The 10,109-nt window shown below is 34.2% G+C and overlaps 1 pseudogene; it reads left to right on the top strand.

Annotated features, from left to right (window-relative positions):
* The first annotated feature begins 6,740 nt into the window (after positions 1–6,740).
* Positions 6,741–8,279, top strand: LOC114534382 (annotated as a pseudogene).
* The last annotated feature ends 1,830 nt before the right edge of the window (positions 8,280–10,109 follow it).

Here is a 10,109-nt window from a genome sequence, read left to right as displayed (position 1 = left end):
CTCTACATATCGGCTGTGAATTGAACTTGCAAGTTCGCACCATTTTTAGTGCGTTTTTAGTCACGTATATACTTTCTAATGCAACTTTCTTATTCTAGTAATTGCACCTACGCCATTAATTATATACAGGTAGATCTAGAGTCTTCTTTCAGTCATATATATAAGTGGTCCATATTAGTTGCTTGTCAAATCGTTTACCAGACAATAAGAGGCTATCAATGAATAGTTGATATCTGGGAGACATTTATCCTAGAAGCCCCTAGTGGTGCAAAAAAATATATAATCGATATTATATGTGACGTCTTATTTATTTTACAGGAATTCCAAGGAAACAACGACAAAAATTCTATTGTCCGTCATATGATTACTCCCCATATTTCTGCTCGGTTCATTCGCGTCCATCCGACGGCTTGGAATCAACATATTTCGATAAGAGTTGAATTTTATGGCTGTAATTAATGACATAAACTTGCTTTCTTTAAGATTGAATATCTATTTATTTATTTTATTTCTTGTGTTCTTCCTGAGATAAACTGTATCGTTTGTCCGGGAATTTTAATAAGTTTTATGCTATTATTAGTCAATATTGAGGACACACCCTTTGTGGGAATCAGTATAGCTTTATTTATATGGGTAGCGTATCAAAATATAATTATCTACCTATCTATCTATATGTACTGTGACCGGACGAAGCCACACGTACGTGCGCACTGCCACATTTATGAAGAGAACTTCTATAGTGTATTTCATTAATGCTGATCGAAATCGGATGGCAAGGAGCAGGTGGAAACACCTCCTCTCGTGCGGTTTTATAATATGCTCACGCAATAGTATAGCTACCATATAATTTTTATTACATTTTATCATCATTAATTTTTAAACATTATATTTATTAACCGGCATATTGCATTTTGATTATTCCTTCCTCCAACAAGGGACATACAGCTGCATCAGTGTTTTATAAAAACAACTTTGCATGTACTTACATTCTGTAAACACAAAAGGAAATCAATCTCAATGCAAAAATGAAGAGCTTTTTTCAAATCAGAATGTTTCTCCAATCGTTAATTTTATGGCAGCAACAATTCGTATGTCTCAATGTTCCGCAAAATCCTGCAGTTCATCATGGTAAGCCACAATACCCTTTACGAAATTTTTAAAGCGTTATTAAGAGGCCTCTTTAGTATTTTATAGACATTTTGTGTAACTGACTTTTAGTTTTGCGAACTAAATTATCTAACTTAAACGAAACTAGATTATGACGATTACAGTTTTGCCAAAATATTGAAACGTTTTCTGTGGGTTTTTCTCACATTATAGTCCTGAAATGTGAAACGAAAAATAAGATCATAGGATATGGAGCATGTTTCCAACAAAATAACTGAGGACTTCCTTATAGTTAGGGTTTTTTTAATAACTTCTCTCTTAATTTTTGCTATCGTAACATGTGTTCTAGGATCACGCTTGAGGAACAATGTTATTGGTGAATTTACAGAAGAAATGGATTTGTTTTGTGAACTTCGATGCGCAGAAAATCGTTTTTGTGTCGCATTTAGTTACAAGGAGAAAACGCTGGGAAATGAATTAAACTGTCAGCTTACCAACACAACTGAGCATAAATTCAACGAACGCCACGAAACAAGGGAAGAACAAGTCTGGACGTTTCACGAAGTTAAAGTGGATCGGAGTCACTTTGTAAGAATTTATAATATCTCGCTGTCATTTCAATCTAGTTTAATGGTTAGATTCTATATTGCAACAAATGTTTTTTCTACATTACCGCATCTATCTGTCATGCCAAATTTTTGACACGAGGTAATAATTATCGATACGGCAAATTTTTACCCTGTCCATATCTCTTAAACGGGCATTATAAAACAGATCATAAGATTTTATTCATAAAATTATAATGATTTTTATTCGTTGAATATTAAAGCAAGTTGCAATCATATTGCTTTCTTAATATACTTGATATGAAAGTTTATTAAAATACTTTCTTATTACAATTCCGAAGGCCAACTGCAGGGGAGAAGTTAATGAATGTCATAATGGCGGGACAATGACTTGGCAAATAGCAAGACAGTTTTCATGTCGGTGTTTGAAATGTTTTGAAGGAGAACGCTGTGAAAACGGTAATAACGACATTACTTTAAGGCTATTTCATAATTTATTATTATACCATTTCGCCAGCTAAATTTATATTGGGTTGAGGCTATATAAGAGAGCAAGCAAGGGTAAAGCTACATCGTATAAGTTAGATGATGTGGGTATCCTGGTTAAATATATATTAATAATGTTATCCCGATTAACTATGCACTATTTTTATATGCTCACTTTAACTCACTCACTCTTTGCACGATAAAATAAAAAATGCATGCTCGATGTTCATTTTTTAGTAAGACGAATTCCAATGCACAGTCAGCAAAGATCATTTCTGCGCCGCAAAAATACATTCGTAAATACGATCTTATAGATGTTACATTAGTCAACGTATGATATTGTCAAGTCATCACGCTCGGTCTTTCTACAATAACCGCCTGGAATACTCTAGTTTGTTTGTCGATTTAAAATGCAATGAGTATTCCAACACTTTGAATTCGGCAGAAGCTTTCGAAATCTTATTCTTGTTAAAACGATGTGTTTCTTGAGTTGTTCCAATATTCCTTGAAAAAGAAATTGGTATAATAAGCACAAAATTATACTACAAAAATTGGCTGTTAGCCGGTTTATCTTGATCTTGATTTAATGTTTCCATATATATACGGTATAATATACATACTTGTTTGCTCATCGTATTGGGTAGAATAAAATTCAAAAGGCAAGTTTGAGGCTTTCTAAATTGTCGTTATTACGATACAACACTGCATGAAAAGCGCCGTATTCCAAGGTATTCACATGTGAATACGGGTGTGAATAAAACACATATTGCAAGCGTATTCCGACATGGAATATTAGTGTGAATACGGCATCGTATTCTTCAGTATTCTAAGTGTGAATACGCCGTGAATATGCCGCGTATTCTGACCAATATTCACACTTGGAATATCTCACTTCTCACTTAATCCGTGTTTCCACAAAATAAATTCATCAGCTGACATTTTTAAACTTTATTTTGAATGCTGAAAAATTGAAGTGGAATTTTATAAATAATTTGGCGCAAAAACCAAAAAGCGCGCTTTCGAGTTTAATAAACATTGAACGAGGAGATCGTGCGTTTGTGGCTGTAAGAAATCTTTTTTGGCGCTTATAAATAAGGGAAGAGAGTGAAGGATGCCAAGGGCTTGGTAAAGTCTGGAAACTCTGGTCGCAGTTAAAGAGCATGCCGGCGAGTATTTGTATGCTACGATTCCCACGAAGTCTGATGAAGAAAATGCGCGAAATAGAAATGAGATTGCATGGCGCGGATTTCCACAGCACCTTATGTTCGCTAATACGTGTAAAATGATAACGAATATTAACCGTATTTCAAGGATTTTTTATTGTTCAAAACCGAAAACGCATATACTGTTTGTGCGTAAGTGACCTCTTCGGTGAGTGACTAAATATCGTGCAGTTGAATTCAATAGCCGGCCTATAGACTATACCCTATGACCATGTTGGGAGTAATCTCAACATTTTATTAACAAATTACCTGGTGATAAGAGGTTAATGGGTTATGCGTTCGCAGCCTGTGCGAATGTTTAGGCATTTATTGTCTCTCAAGTCTGTCCATTAAGGAAAATATCAATATGAACAAACATGCATAATCTTTAGGTTGCCATGTTAATTTGCATAGCAGTCATACACATTGCAATGGTAGGTTTATCCACAGTTAATGTGTTTTATCAAGGTTGATCAAATGCAATACTAAGATTTCAGTCAATTATTTAAATTTTATACAGTCCTTAACAGATCATGTACATGTGATGGGTTACAACATTTCACATTTTAAAATATTATTGGAACATCACAAATTGTTCAAAAATATGTAGCAAAACACAGCCTATCATGAACTTCTACTAAGCTGTTATGATTTTCAATCTTTCATCAGCTGATTGTTAATTTATAAGCAATGTTGTTTTAGTATATATGAAACATTGCTCCTGGAGTATGTCAGAAATTATACTTAATAGTAAATTGTTGAGCAAAGCAAGTGATGTTTTTTCACTTGGTAAGATATTAAAAACTATAGGTGAGCAGATAATGAATCAGGATTCAGGAACTTCTTTCACTGGGTGAAAAATCCTCTTCATCTTTAGCAAAGTTAAGGCCAACTCTTTTGGGAATTTTCTCAATCTTGCAACCCCTGATGGCTAAAAACAATTAAAACCACCTTAAAACAATTATTGAACAAAATACATAGCAAACTTTCTTAAGCTATAATAGATTATTATCCGAAAGGTTAATGATAATGGTAAAAGCTGATGTTGCATGCATGGCCATTTGTTTTTATTGTTGTGCATAGAATTTATGCAGTGTAATGAAATTATAATATTCCTAGGAGCATGTATATGTACAATGTACAATGTACACACCATTCATATAATTTGGAAGCTAATCAATTAGGGTAAAAATGGAAACAAATTCTTCCATGAACTTAAAGCTGTATATACACATAGCTACTCCTAGTATGCAAACATCGAGAAGCTGTAGTAAACTCATCTACACTTTAATGGTATATTCTTTAAGTATTGTGATTATAATTTATGTACGGAAAAGTAATTGCAAACAAATCAGTAAACAGTCTCAGTTATAAATTATGATGAGGGCAATGTTAAAAGGCTTCACTTAAAAACACAGTCTAGCATGAACTTCTAAGCTGTTAAGATTTCTGTCTTTGGGCAGCTGGTTGTTAAGATTCCTATCTTTTGGCAACCAGTTCAATAGCTATTCTGTGGTAATATTAGTGTAAATATAATTCATATATGCTAAAAGGAAAAATATAGGCCATTATTTTGTTAAAAATATGTATATATTATAACTAAAAAAACACAGTCTGGCTTTGATTTCTAAGCTGTTAAGATTTCTGTCTTTGGGCAGCTGATTGTTAAGATTTCAATCTTTTGGCAATCAATCATTAGCTATTCTGTGACAATTATATAACAATATATATCTATAATATATAAATTTTGCCTAAAATATAAAAAACCCTCATGAAATGCACCAATGCACCTCATTTCAATGCATCTTGAAACGTCTATCTAAGGGTTATGTTATGTTAAAGTTATGATTACAGCAGCTTTCTGAATATTTGTGGTAGGTAAGAAAGTAATGTCCCTTTTCAGTATTGGCAAACTTTTAAATTTGTTGTATTGAGTATGGCTTTGAAATGGCAAACATTTGTACCTACTATAATTAGTGTGTGATGGAGGTAGGATTGATGAAAACCATCATACAATTTATTTATTTACAAGCAGGTAACACAGTCAGCTGTGTACAAATTAGCTACAATAAACACAATCGTAATCTATTTATATTAATTAATAAAAACAAAAAAAGTGATGAGCCCAGCCGTAAAAGCGTTGGCCTCGCACTATTGTTGTTGTGTTGTGTTGTTTCAGGACTATAGTATGACATAACTCTTGTTATTATTAAATAACTTACCTGATTTTAGCGCCGCCACAAGAATTAATTTGGGGCATCGCGAACATCTTTAACAATTCAAAGTTGAACAGCGTGAACTTCTGTTGAAACCACGCATTTATATATAAGCGCCCTGGTTGAAACCAATTGACATTTGTGCCATGTTATCGTTTTGTAAACAAAGGGAACTGGACAACTTTTGCGAGGAATCATTTAAAGACATTTATTTGTTATTGTTATACGACCTCCGAATTTCGCCATTTATTCGCAATTTCGCCGCAACTCCTTGGCGCAAAAATTGTCACTAACATGTCGAAGAGGAAATTTCCCAAAGGAAATTTCCTACGATTTCCCAACACTGAACTGTATATATTACGGATGCTTTTGACGATACAGAATCATCAACTTTCTACCCATGTGTTTACGTATCCAAGCAAAAATAAAAGGTTTTTTTTTATATATAACTTCTTTTACACAGGTAATTAAAGAAATTGATGGATATTTCTCTTTTTATACAGCTTTTTTACGACTTACGAGGCTACTCAGCGCTCATCGACTGAGGATATACGATACTCAACATCCCTGCGGCAGCAAAAAAATTAATCAAATAAAAATCATCGTGCGTTTAGTAACATTTATTGTCTTTATTGTCTGTCGCCTAAACAAATCAAGTGCGATTTCAATTTGTGACCGTGATGAGAAGAAATGCTGGATAACAGTTGACGCCGGCATTGAACTGAAACAACCTTTGCCTATTCCGTGGTATATAAACGCATTTCCTGCAATATTTACACAATATAACTCGTTGATTATCCCGTATTCATGCGTACAATCACATTTTCTATGCCGAAGTGTGAATACTAGGTCTTGAAAAATATTCACAGAGTATTCGAAGGTATTTTAGGTCAGAATACGCGGTGTGTTTTATTCACAGGTATTCACATCGGAATACCCCCAATATTCCGAGGATATTCACAGTGAATATCTGTGAATACGTGTGAATATGGACCATATTCGAACTCATATTCGCACGTATTCACCTGTGAATACGCGGTTTTTCATGCAGTGAAGTCCTGGGGTTCCCAACAACAATTATGGTTTGACCCACGCACACCCCTACGGTCCCCTACTGTCCACCAGAACTTTAACAAAATTACATACAGTTTTGTACATTTAATATGATCGTAAGGCGTAGGGAATGCTCAAAAACTACTGAAAAACAAAACGATCGTCTTAATACAGTTCGCAAGTCGGCTCTTGGGATGGAAAATGGTAATATCCTTCATGAACAAATTACGGCATCAAGTTATTGGAGTATTACACATCGTGCTGCACATGGAAGATTAAATTTCACACCGCGTGATGAAAGAATTGGTGCATGGTCATCGGGGAATAATTCGTTTCTTCAATGGCTTCAGGTTGATTTTCAAAGATCTACTGTGATAACTGGAATAAGTACCCAAGGACGCAATAATGGCAATAATACCGTGCGTAATCAGTTTGTTAAAAGTTACACCATATCTGCCAGCAAAGATGGAAAAATATTCCGATCCTATAAACAGGAAGAAACAGTCAAGGTACTTATATATGGCTGTTATTACTATAAAATAGATTTATTCATTTGATTATATAATTATTCATCTATGCGCCACGAACTTTTGTCACTTTCCCAAGAACTTGGCAATGTTAATTACACTATACTGCGTGGCGTAGCCAGCCAGACAATTTAGTCATGCTATGCCATTACTTTGATGTTCATTGACTGTGAAAGCAATAAATTTCTAAAGAATTTAACAATTCTAATGACTTGAAATTTTCATAGCACGACCAAATTGTCAGGCTGTCTATACTGGCCAAATCAATTGCTTAATATCACATCACATCGTCTTTTTTCTCAGCTCACCTATTAATTAAGGGCCATACTTTAGCCATGCTTTATTATAGTAAAACATCAAACATCTTGTGTTGCTCTATCATTTATTTTCAATCTCTGTGGTGTATATATCATTAACAGTACATCAGAAGTACCAATGTCCAGATATATCTTTGCGGTTGCATTGCTAGATTTCTAGAATAATCTTGGTCAACATTAAATATTGTTAAAACTTTAAATTAAAAGTACATATTTTTATCCACACACTCTCCCATTGGGCGATTGATGTCAGTAAGATAAAGTATATGCTATATGGCTGGTTAAAGTACTCCATTTGAATTATTTACTATTATTTCTTTAATAACGTTAGTAGGACGTTTTAAATCACCAAATCAATTTAGTAGTAAGATTTTATATCACCGGGATATTCTAAACTAAACGGTTTGTCGTGGTTTCTAAGATTAGCTACCTTGTACTCTACATAGGCTTTAAGCCACTGATGTTTCGTAAATTCAGCTGCGCCATATTTGTGCACATAGAGGTTTGTAACCTACTAACCACTAGATTTTAGTGGCTTTTAGTGGATTTTAGTGGATTTTAGTGGGTCCAACATGGCTTCAATATACCCTATAAACATTCACAGCATTATAGCTGGGTTGAAAATAATGAGATTTTTATAAATGGTGTCTTATTTATTTTACAGAAATTCCAAGGAAACAGCGACCAAAATACTATTGTCCATAATATTGTTTCCCCACCTATTTCTGCTCGGTTCATTCGCGTTCATCCAACGGACTGGAATGAACATATCTCGATGAGAGTTGAATTTTATGGTTGTAATTAATTGTATATAAATATAATTATATACCTATATGTTTATACAGGGTTTCCAAAAACCCCCCAAAACTATTGAAACCACCTATTGTTAAAATTTGATTGACTTGTTCGGGAATTTTTGCTCTTGCAGATGAACCCAACTTATAAAAATTAATGCTAAATGGGCCTACAGAAATTTGAAATTTGCTAGAGAAAAATTATATACTTATATTATATATGTGCAAGATAACCAAAAAAATTCTAAAGCCAACTTAATAAAATTTTCATGGTTGACTTTAAAGACATTCGGAGGAGAACCTAAAAGATATGTACTCCCAATAATTACATAGTCTAAGTAGAATATACCCACTGTTTATTTTAAATAGATCTTTGTTGTTTTATATTAATTTTATTAGCTGCTAAACGTTCAATACTACAAAATTTTTATTCATTTTAGATTCCGTGCCGAGGGAAATACATTTACATCTAAATAAATAACACATTCCTCTGTTCTACTGTTAAAACCTGGTTATGTTATCGTGTTTAAAAAAAGCGTGCATTTTCCATCATTGGACGTGTCTGTTGTTCGTTGCTATGTTGACTGCACGCTCATTGATTTCATACAACTCTTCTTTTGTCAGAATAACCTGCATGGTAATATAAGAAGGATAAAATATGTCATCCAAAGTTGAAGGAAAGAATTTCGACAGGCAGACACCTTAAAGTGTGTAAATTTTACAGGTCACCACGCGGCACAGTTTACCTAAAAATGACAGCTCGGGCAAAATGATTGACACAAAATTCATTACTGCTTAAATTCTTCACTTTCAGCTTGCATGCCTGGAAGAACAAGTACCTCATATTTGCGTATGGCTCAAAGTTATATTTACCCATGCATTTTTGTGGCAAAAATCAATTAATCATCTCATGGCGCCATGCAAAGTAATGTACTCCTAGTAGACGTTCCTATTTTTGCAATTCCGTCAACAACAAGCGTTGCGTAACAGAAAAAAAAAGTTGGTTGTCCTAGTCAGTTTCATGAACCTTTAGGATTCGGCACAAAAGGCAGCCACAAATACCTTTATAGAGTTATTTATACTTACCGTGTCATCAAAACAACTTCTATGCAGGGACCGGAAGATCTTTAATTGGGAGGCTATATAATATTCATGTATTCGTGTTAACAGTTAAAGTAAAAAAAATCAATTTGAAAAGAAAGGAAGGGCCTTCCACTTAAGGCTGTTTTTAACTGTCGCCTTTTTTCACGTACATGCACGCACGCCAAAGTTCATAACCTAGCTTCTAAGTTGTTAGCTATATAATTAATTTTATTGCCGAAATAATATACCTGCTGTATTGATCTCCCCTGCATGATGAGACACGCGTTGCCCAAAAAGCGAATTTCATTCGTGTCTGATTTTTTTTGAAATTGGTTAAGTTATAAAACTGCGTTAAACAAAGCCTTGCATGTATAGCATGGCAAACCGCCACCCATATAGCTCAGATAATTCCTGGGAACACGCACAAGTTAATTAAACTACAGACCTGCAGACGGTTAACAGGAATGTTAGGCCGTTATTAAAACTAGTGACCTGCTGGAAATATGGAAATAGGCCTACGCCGAAAAATGAACACAGTAAACATAATGAAAATGAATGACAGCGGTAATATGGAAATTCGTCATCAGCTTAATCATTAATCGAGATATCGTATTTGATTTACTCCTCCTACGAGGAGCTCGAAGCTGCGTGTTTGATGAAAGAACATATGTGTATAATTTTTCCCTAAACACAGGACGAAATCAACCACATTTGCGAAATGAAAAACGTTTCTACAAACCGGATGCTCCTACAATCTT

The sequence above is a fragment of the Dendronephthya gigantea genome, unplaced genomic scaffold (genome assembly GCF_004324835.1).
Source record: "Dendronephthya gigantea isolate DGI-Jeju-01 unplaced genomic scaffold, DenGig_1.0 000099F, whole genome shotgun sequence".
Taxonomy (NCBI): domain Eukaryota; kingdom Metazoa; phylum Cnidaria; class Anthozoa; order Malacalcyonacea; family Nephtheidae; genus Dendronephthya; species Dendronephthya gigantea.
This window is presented reverse-complemented; position numbering and strand designations above follow the sequence as displayed.